The sequence below is a fragment of the Mastomys coucha genome, unplaced genomic scaffold (genome assembly GCF_008632895.1).
Source record: "Mastomys coucha isolate ucsf_1 unplaced genomic scaffold, UCSF_Mcou_1 pScaffold19, whole genome shotgun sequence".
NCBI classification, from domain to species: Eukaryota; Metazoa; Chordata; class Mammalia; order Rodentia; family Muridae; genus Mastomys; species Mastomys coucha.
In genome coordinates this window covers 13408262-13418909 of record NW_022196901.1, presented here as the reverse complement: position 1 = coordinate 13418909, position 10648 = coordinate 13408262, and positions in this window count along the sequence as shown.

The following is a 10648-nucleotide window of genomic DNA, read 5'->3' as shown; positions in this document are numbered from 1 at the left end:
CCCTAACTAAAATTCCTTCTTCCCATTGCACCCAGCAGGTCTTCCCATTCCACTCAGTTCAGTGGTCATCAGTATGCCACGCCCTTTCTTAGTTTCTTAGGTCCTTTTCTAATTTCTTGGTTTATGGACATTTACTCTACCTGAGTATACACATTGAACATTTAGAGTGTGAGATATACATGAGAAAGAACACAACCATATTAATTTTTCTGAGCCTGGGTTACCTAGCTTAATAGAATGTATTTTGTTCCAGATGGACATCTAGGCTGTTTCTATGCCATTGATATAGGAAAAGACTAGCTATGAATTTGGATGTGCAAATATGTCTGTGGAAGAGTACTCTTTAACATATATGAGCATTGATTTATATCTGGGTCATTCTTAAAGTTTCATTTTTAGAGCTTAAAGAAGTCTTCCCACTGATTTAAATATTAATTACACAAATTTATACTCTCAAAGACACTGGGTAAATGTTCCTTCTTTACTATAGGCTTGACAACATTTGTTGTTGCTATTAAGGTAAAAATGTGAAAAATTAGTGGAAGAAACGTATGTGGGGGAGGGGGGCTGGTACACAGAAGAAGAGGGAAGGAAAGGTGATAAATAATACTAAGAATGTTTAGAAAAGCCATGGTGAATTATATTATTTTATTTTTACTTAAAGTTGCATGTAATATACATATTTATGTGTATAATGGTTGAAATTATATCATGCTACCTCAAAAAAATTCATAGACTATCTAAAAAACACCTAGGTTCCAGGTATGGAAAACTTCTTTTGGGGTTGTTGGTCAAAGTTATTTCAAAAGTCCCCTTTCCTTCAAAAAATATAGGCTATTGTCATTTACCTTGATTGTTTTCCAACCCCTCCCCACCCCCACGAAGGCATGGAACTATTGCTTAAGACACCATACATTTTGGGCACAGAATAACTAAATCTACCTGGAACTGATCATAAATCTTCCTCCACCAGGACTTGCTTTCAGGGTACTGCAAGAAGCTGTCAAACCTCAAAGGGAAAATAATCAAAAGTGCTATGTAACTAAAAGTTCTATGTGCCACAACCATGACCAGTATGATGAGGGTGGCACGTATAACTTTGGGGTAATTAACAGCCACCCAATGAAGCTTAAGACCTGCTTAATACAAGGAGATCTAAGCTTTGCACTATAAATTTAGGTAACTACCCATGTCTAGTGAAGTGTGAAGCCTAAAGAAAAACCTACTACTCCCAGACTTCTAAACCAGTATAATGTAAACCTGCTATCTAAATACTTAAAATTTTATGCACAAATAAATTGCATCTTTTTTTTCAATCTGCACTGTACACCTAGAAATTGATTGCCATTTACAAGTCTTGCTCGAGGAGACTTGAATTTTGTGCATATTTAGGTCCATTTAAATTGTCATCGACTAGTTATTTTTCTTTTTAGTTTACCTATGACTACGTATGAGTTTCTTTCACTGGTAGACTCTATTTACTGCTTGCTACCTTATATTTTGATAAAGAATCTCATTCTGAACCAAGACATTACTGATTGACTAGCCTGGCAAGCCTGAAACTTAAGATATTTGTAACTTGTATCTCTTCTCTACCTTCACCTGAGTACCAGGTCTACATATTTATTTACTTTAATGTCAGGAGTAAGTTCAAAACCAGTGACTCTGACCATTGCAGTTGTACAGTTTTGTTCCAGCATACAATATTAAACATGCATTTCTTCCTTCAGAGAGTGCCTCAGATCTGATCAGAACATTGTTGATTATCCCCCAAACAAAAATGTCACTACTGCACCAGTGTATATACTGTATAACAGGTCAGCATTTTTAGTACCTTGGTTTCAAGAAAACAACTGAACCTTTCTCCCCAGCAATTTGGATAGAACTCCCCAATACAATGAACACTAGTGAGCAGGGCTGAGATTCCTAGATCAGTTCTTGATTTTTATGTGCTGTCCTTCAATTGTATGGTGTCTCAAGTAAAGAGTTTTACCCTTTGGTCTATTTGGTGACCAAGAGAAAGGAAACAAAGTCTGTTGCTTTGGGAATCTGTAGGGACTGCCACCCCAGTAGCATACAGAAGAATATCTAACACCTAGCACTGGGATTTTGTTTAAAGACCTGTGTCTCTGTGAACAACATTAGCCATTTAAGTAGTGCATATCCACTCAAGATTAATTAAATATTTTAGTTCCCTTATAAATTGGTAGATTTTGTGTTGCTTTTCCTTACCTCCTGAGCTGACCCTCCCCTTCCTATCCACCTTCCCATTCCTCTTGCATTGCCATGTAAACTTCACCAGTCTTAGTATTATTCCTCCTACTCCAGTTTCATGTTTATTTTAAAATCCGTAGTTCCAGAAACAAGGACGCATTTGAAAAAAATCACAGACTTCTGGCATCCTAAGAATGTGCCTGTGTCAGTTATCTATAATAACAGTGTCTCTCCTCTTGTGTATGCATTCTCTTCCCCCTAAACCATATTCCCAGTCTTTCTTTGCAGCTAAGGTAGCTATGTGACCTACTTCTTGTGAACAAGAAGCGTGCTGTGAGGGTTTCTATGGAGACTTGCTTCCTATCTCCATTTAGTAGGCTAACCCTAACACTTCTCTATCCCAGTTTTGCCCAGTAAACAAAAGCAACAGCTTTTGATGTTGATACTATATTGTAAATACAAGGCAACAATTATTAAATTAAATACATGATACTATTAGTGAAATGAAATGCATAAAACTACTTTTCAATATCCAAATCAAAATTTGTAGCAAGAATTTTCAGCAGAGAAAAGCATACCAATTTTGAGGTTTTCTTTCTCTTGATTTTTTACATTAACTATAATTCTTAACATAATAAAAATGATACCTTTTGAGTTATCTATTAATTAGATTAGAAGAAATTTAAATTTTTCTATAGATGCTTAAAAGCCGGGAGTCCAAGCCCGACTCAGGCAGTGCTGCCAGGACCCCAGACTGCACCTTTTCCCACCCCAGGAGTGGGTCCAACCCCTGCCAGGTGGTGGCCTTGGGTCCGCACAGTCAAACTTACCACGTCCACCTAACCCAGTGGCCCTCTAGCCCTGAGCGGACACAGGAACCCATTTTTGCCCCACAAAAATCCAGTATTTGTTCACGACTTCATAATAAAGTTTACAGAAAGCTATGAAAAATGCCACACACCTATAATCTGAGTACTTGGAACAGCAAATCAAGTGGATACTAAATTTGAAGGTAGCTTAGCTTATCCTATCTCCAAAACAAACAAACAAACAAACAAACAAACAAAAATAAAAGTGTTTAATTGGCCAGTCAGTGTTGGCACAAGCCTTTAATCCCAGCACTTGAGAGGCAGAGGTAGGCAGATGTCTGAGTTCGAGGCCAGCCTGGTTTACAGCTTGAGTTTCAGGACAGTTTCAGGGATACACAGAGAAACTCTGACTTGAAAAAAGAAAAAAAAAAGTGTTTAAGTGACAAAGGCACTTTCTTAGCAAGATAATGTGTTTTATTTGGTCATTAGAGAAAAAAAATTAACTGTGTATTAACTGTTACCACTGGTCACATCATTATGGCATACAGATATTAGAATCAACCTTCTCTAGGACTGTCAATATTATGTTTAGGTTTTCATGTGTGTGACTAGTTCATTTTCACAGTAATGAATCCCCTTGTTGAAGCTGGTGCCTCAGTGTTTGAAGTCACCTCACTTTGTCTCTGTCTCTTTGCACTCCATTCCTCAGGAAGTAAGTCTCAGAACACTTTATATTCCACTCTTCTGACATGTTACTTATACCTTGCCATGCTCTTTCCAGACTTATCATCTTCACACATCACATTCCCTGATTCTAGCCTCTTCTCCCACCTACGTTCTAGGAATCTTATATTATCACCTTTCTAAAAGTCACAGCATCAGGATAATCGGCCCTCCGCCAGATTATTATCATATACTTTTGGTACATGTTTTAAGGTATTTTTTCGCATTTTGTGTGAATTTGTCATTTTGCAATTCAATATTCACTTGAGTAATTATCACAATAGTACTCTGTGAATTACACAGAGAAGAAGCATTGATGTGGCCATATTGTCCTCTCATAGTGTTTGGAGACGCAATATACAGTTAGCAAAATATTTACTAACATTAGACATAGACCAGCATGATTATCAGTGAAGAAAGAGCTTGGATACTGATTCTGATTTAAATCCTAAGATATTTGCCAATGTTAGAAAGACAGAGACATAAATCATTCACCTGAGATATTCATTTCTAAGTAAGAATGATGTTGCTTTTGATTAACATTTCTAATATTTCAGAACTCTTACTAAGAGCAAGTTACATTAATGTACAGTATTTTGACTGAGGTATTGATAGTGTGCAAAAATATTTCACTAAGGTTTGTGCTTTACTTTATCTTAAGTGTGAATAATGAGATATTAATTCATTGGTCATGCCTAAATATTTTTTAAAACTGTTTTTACGAATTTATAGTTTTCAGTTACTCATTTTCTTGGTTCTATATGTGTCATTAAGTTATCTGGTTTGAAAATACATAATTTATATAAATGTAAACTTAAAGGAAATAGCATAGGTTTTGTGTGATAAAAATATACATTAAATACGATCACTTACTAAGAGTGTGAATCTTACATAGGAACAGAGCAGTAATACCTGATGTGGTCATTATAAAAATGGCTCATGACAATTCTGCTAAAAGTAACTAGTCCAGTTTCCAAACCACTTAGTTTCTTTCATGTCCTGCTGACTATAAAATTGTTTTGTTGGTTTGTGATTTTTTTTTCCTTTAGGACACATGAGCCACATTGATGTGGAGGTGTCAGGCAGAAGTCAAAGGCATCGAGGAAAGGCCACACCAGGCTGCCTCCCATATGGTGTTGTGCTTTGAAGTGACATGATAGTAAACTGCAGTTATAGGTGCTTGTAAATGACAAGTGTGGCTGAGTTTCTTAGGTCATGCCAGCTCCCGCTGGCCTGCTCAGCTTGAGTGATTCTCAGGCTTCTAGTGTAAAGATTCTCCTGTGCTACATGGTATCTGTCCCCTAGGTAGTGGTTCTTGTGTTTGCTGAACCCTAAGGCTGGGAACCTGACAAGGGTAATCATCTGGTGGCGATTTCATCAGCTATTCAAGATAGCTCTCAACTCTCCAGAGGAGACCTCAAACCTAAGTCAAGACAGCATTCAGGCAAACCAGCTATTTCTCAAAATTATTTGATTTTGTCTGGAAATCACACTTCTTTTCAACCAACTGCATTTATTAATTATACCTATTTATATTCTTAAACCTTCATGAAACTGCCTGCAGTTTCACGAAGGGGGTTCACCTCAGCCAGGAGGGAATAAATGACCTGAAATAAAGGGTTTGAAATGCAAAGAGAAAACACGAGGCCAAGTTGTGTCCCAATCAAGGCTCCACTTTACTGAGAATCAACCAGGGTATTTATAGTCACAGGAGAAACTGAAATCAAGTCTCTAGATTACACTGCAAAGAAAGTTCAGGTGCCAAAGTCCCCAGGTTCAGAAGATCTTCAGGCGGCTAGCTGGCTGGGTACTCAGGCGGTGGGCATGGTCAGGCGGCTTCTTCAGAGACAGTCAACAGAGAGCATCTGTCTTAGTTCCCAGGTGTTAGCCTCCAAACAGAGGCTTCCAGGAGTCCAATGGATGACTGAAGTGAAGAGGGGATGTAACAATTTCAAATCTTGAATTACTAAATACAAGACTACAAAGACACTGAGACTCATTTTTAAATTATTGATGAATACGTCAGTGACAAGTTCAGGAAGGAATTCAGGCCAACCCTATATCCCAGGCTCTACTATCAACCCAGTCCAACGCATGCCGCTTGCTCCTTGGGGAAAGGATAAAGATCTTGTGCAGTTAACATTATATGGTCTAAAACTACCTTACTAATACTTATGTCTATAGTCATAGTCAAATCCTTCTTTCAGCATTGAACTCAGAAACTTCTCATTACAATTAACAGCAGTGGATGAATGTGGCTTTCCTACCAAATGCAATTTTTAAGCAAATGTTTAAGTAATATAAAACTTAATTTTAAAAAAATGAAGTTATTTTTTAAAACTTAATTTTAAAAAATGAAGTTGTGTTGTGGGAAAAAATGTTTATAAAGAGGTGTTTGGCAGAAATTTAAATTTCTCTAGGCTCAGCAATTCTTGAAATCAGAATATATGCCCCAAGTTCACCAGAACCTCAGTAATGTATTCTAGTCAACTGTATCAATTTACATGAGCCAATCACATAAAAATGCAAATTATAGATTGTCAGCTAGGAATAAAAATGCACTGGAAACACTTGAGTTACACAAGTAACTCAATAAACACAATAAAAACCCAATGAGAACCCCTGGGTCTGCTTGCCTGGTTGACTTTGCATGACTACACACCTTTCTACAGAAATAAGACATTTTGCCTTACTGAAATATTCTGTGATCATTTGCAGGGTGGGGTGGGCAAAAAACATTTCCAGCATTCAGAGACCCATGGTTGCTGAAGGACTGAGGATAAATGATCACTGCACTTTCAGGCCTGAAGAACGGGGCATTTGTAGCAGTGTTCTCTCAAGGCTCCAGAAATATCACAGAAGAGAGGTTTGAAAGAATCTAACTACAATACAATTTCAAAATTTCTTATTGCTGGAAATGTTTCATAAGGAGATTTACAATGCCATGTAATCTTCAATTGCTCCACTTTAATGAATCTGACAAAGCCTATTCTCTTCATGTGTCGAGTGTCAGTCTAATTCCAGGAAGTCACTTCTCTATCTTAACATGTAATCACACATAGTAATGAACAATATCCTACCATCATTTAAAGTAAATATAAAACATGTGGTAGTGAAATAATTGTGTTATATCTGTAACTATCAAATATTGGATTTGTGTGATGTGCTGTTGTGCTTTACCTAATAATAAGCTTTAATAGTAGATAAATCATTTATAGCAGCAGATGCTTACCAGGGTCTTTAAGAATGCCTGGTAATTTAGTTTTACCTTTGCTTTGAAAAAGAAATGTAGTTATGAGTTCACTGTAAAAGTAACTTTTATTCACCAAATGTAATTGTAATCTTGTAAAGTTATTGTTGAAGAAACCCACCCTTTCTAGCTCATCCTGACCTTGTCTGGTTTAACTTAGCTGTTCTGGCACAAGCTCCTCTGTAAGTTGACTGAATCAATATGGTTTCTCTCAGCTTTTCACCAAATTGTTCTGCTTGGACTCAAATTAACTCTGGAAATTTCTTTTAAACTTCTGGTTCCTTCTTATTCTCTGGTTTGTTATCTCTTCCCTTGCAGCAATCTGTTTCTATAAAACTGTACCAACGAAACTGCCCCCACCTCTCTCTCTCTCTCTCTCTCTCTCTCTCTCTCTCTCTCTCTCTCTCTCTCTCTCTCTCCCTCTCTCTCTCTCTCTCTCTCTCTCTCTCCCCACTGGTCCCTCAAGGCACCTCTCTTTCCTGTCTCTTTGGTATATCCAATTTCTGATTCATTCTATCAAATCTTTCTGTGTTTCATCACTTTGTCTGTCCCTCAATTAGATATCACTTTCATACATGTCTGCATCCTTTTACAAACAAACTTTACCTTCAATGTTTGGAATTAAAAATGTGTACTAAAGGTGAATCTGTGTTCTAGGTAGATAACATAAAACTAGATATTTGGATGTGATTCCTTGCAGTCAGGTTGGTAGATTAAAATTCCTCTAAGGCTCACAAAGATTATGTTATGGTAAAAAGTTTCTATACTCAAAGACAAATGGAAACTGATTCTATAAACTGCAATCTGAACATAAACTACTTAATTCTATTGATCCATATTTTTAAAGCCACATTTATTTTTTAATTATACGTTACAAATTGTTAATGAAAATTTGCATTGAATCTTTTTATATGTATTTATTTATTATTTATGGGTGTAAGCATGTGTGTGCACATACTCACATGGGCCACTGAGCATATATAGAGGTTAGAGGACCATCTGTGGACGTCATTTCTCTCCTTCTACCATGTGAGTCCAAGAGGATTGAACGCAGGTCAGGAGGCTTGCCAAGGAAAAACCCTTACCCACATAATCATCTCAATGGCCATAAAAATCTTCAATTTTAAGGTCTATACTTCAAATGATGTTAAATAAGAGAAAATGAAAAACTTGGGTCTGTACCTAGCTTTTTCTGAGGCTATTTATTCATTAGAGATTCAAGATATTAATAACATTGTCAATTTTAGACATTTCAGAAATGTTTTTTGAACCCCTGCCTACAGAAATTGGGTTTACATGAGGGAGACGAGTGGAAGCCATCCATTTTGCCAACAGCTAATGATAGCTTATCGAAAGCCTTCTATCTGACAGAATACTGTTCTTTCTGCTCCAGCAACTGCCTCATGTATGAGCCCACACAGTCTTAAAGACATCTCTGTTGGAGTATGAGGATTACCACACAAACTACTCAGATACTAGGCTCAATCAAACAGGGAAAGTTTATTGAGTGCCACACCCCAACACTGATCAATCAGGGTCACAGATCAGACTCAGGAGCTGGCTGGGACACTAAGTTAACATTCTATAGGGCTGTTAAGCCTAAAATTCACAAACATCTGTGCAAAGTTATTCCACCAATCAGGATTTTGGGATAGGGGATTTACTTTAAAATTTGTCTTTGTTGTATATTTATCCTGTTCCCACTAGTTAGGGTATTCAACAGTGGCAGGGTACTTACCTTGCTTAACATTCATATCTTAACTTGCCAACCAGGATTCCAGTTACCCTGGTACATGTCTTTTTCTGTCAAGCAGGATGTCAGTTCCCAGGGAGTTCTTGGGAACTTAAAATTTATTCAACCCCTATTAAAAATGGAAGTGTTATTACAAACAGTTTCTTATATTGGTGAAGGTCCTTGTGTTGAGGTCCATCCAAGGGGCAGCTTATAAAGGTAAGAAACCATAAAAGCTCATATATAGATGTAGGAAGTACTGCTGGGTAGTTGGTTCAGGACCAAAATTATTGTGGCTAACTATACAAAGCAGTTCTAACTGACTTCTATTCTGATTGGTTTCTAGAAACAACAAAGCACAGAGTATCTTGGTAACAGCAGTAACAGTATATGGGAAAGTTTCCTTCTGACATTAGTAACAGCACAAAATGTCAGACTAGACAGGTAACAGTTACCTACACCTTAACTTTTTTAGGCCTTAACATTTTACATATGCCTTAACAATCTCAATCACTCTATTTCCTTTTGTAGGTATTATTCACAATTTAAGGAAGACATATTGCCATGTCTACAGTGTCTAAATATAGTAATAAAAAAATTCTAGAGATTCACACATGAATGCCTTATAAGGACTGTTTTTAATTTGACAGAGCCTGGGAAGTAAATATTGGGACAAGCCTGTAGGGCATTATCTTCAGTATTTAATTAACTGAAGAATTTAATTATGCACAGTACTCCCCCATAGCAGGGATGTCCTGAACCAATGATGTAAGTAAATGACTGTGGTCTAACATGAGTTCATCTGTTGCTCTGCTACATGTTACAAGCTACCTCAATCTCCAACCACTATGGCTTCTCCCCAAATTTTATGGACTGTGAATTGAATAGGGAGCAAAAACCAACCTCTTTTTCCATAAGTTGTTTTCTCATTGTATTTTATCACAGTAAAAGGAAAAGTCCATAAGCAGCTCCAATTGCCTGTGATCTTAGCACTTGGGAGTCTGAGCAGTAAGAACCAGAGTTGATCCCAACTTCAACTACATGGCAAGACCGTGTCATGAAGAATATATAATATAATGTCATATACTGATCAAAAATTTCACATACAAAAGCCAGAGGTAAGTTCTACATATGAGAAATTACTGTGTGTCCCACAAGTCCAAATAACAATGACTAAGAGAAAAAGTTATATTGGAAAAACTAGTTGGAGAAAATCAATTTAAAATTATATTTGCAACTATCACTATATTAAGTCTTAACATAAAAAAGGGGGTAAAGAGCCCATTGCTTTTATGTTATTATGATTTTAACAAATTAAAAAAAAATGTGTTTTGGAATGGCTGGGACCTGCGGGACCAGGCACACAGGAACTCTACCAGCACAGTGACCCATGGTTCCTTCGGTCTGTTTGGGCTGGGGTCCAGAGCAGACCTTGGGCGCAAGCTCTGCAGCCAGTCCCACAACACACAGAGAAAGCCCCACTCCCAGGTGACCGAACAAGTCCAGGATCACAGGATCCCAGAATCCCAGGATCACAGAGACAGCTTGACTCTGAGGAGTTCTGACACAACCAGGATCACAGGAAGGACAGGCTCCACTCAGATTTAGCAAGGGTAGGTAGCACTAGAGTTAACCAGATGGTAGGGGGCGAGCTTAAGAAAATAAACAACACAAACCAAGGTCACTTGCCATCATCAGAACCCAATTCTCCCACCATAGCAAGTCCTGGTCACACCATCACACTGGAAAACCAAGATTCGGATATAAAATCACTTATCATGATGATGATACAGGACCTTAAGAAAGACATAAATAGCACTCTCAAAGAAATACAGGAGAACACAGGTAGAGCACTAGAAGCTCTTAAAGAGGAAACACAAAAATCCCTTAAAGAACTACAGGAAAACACAATCAAACAGG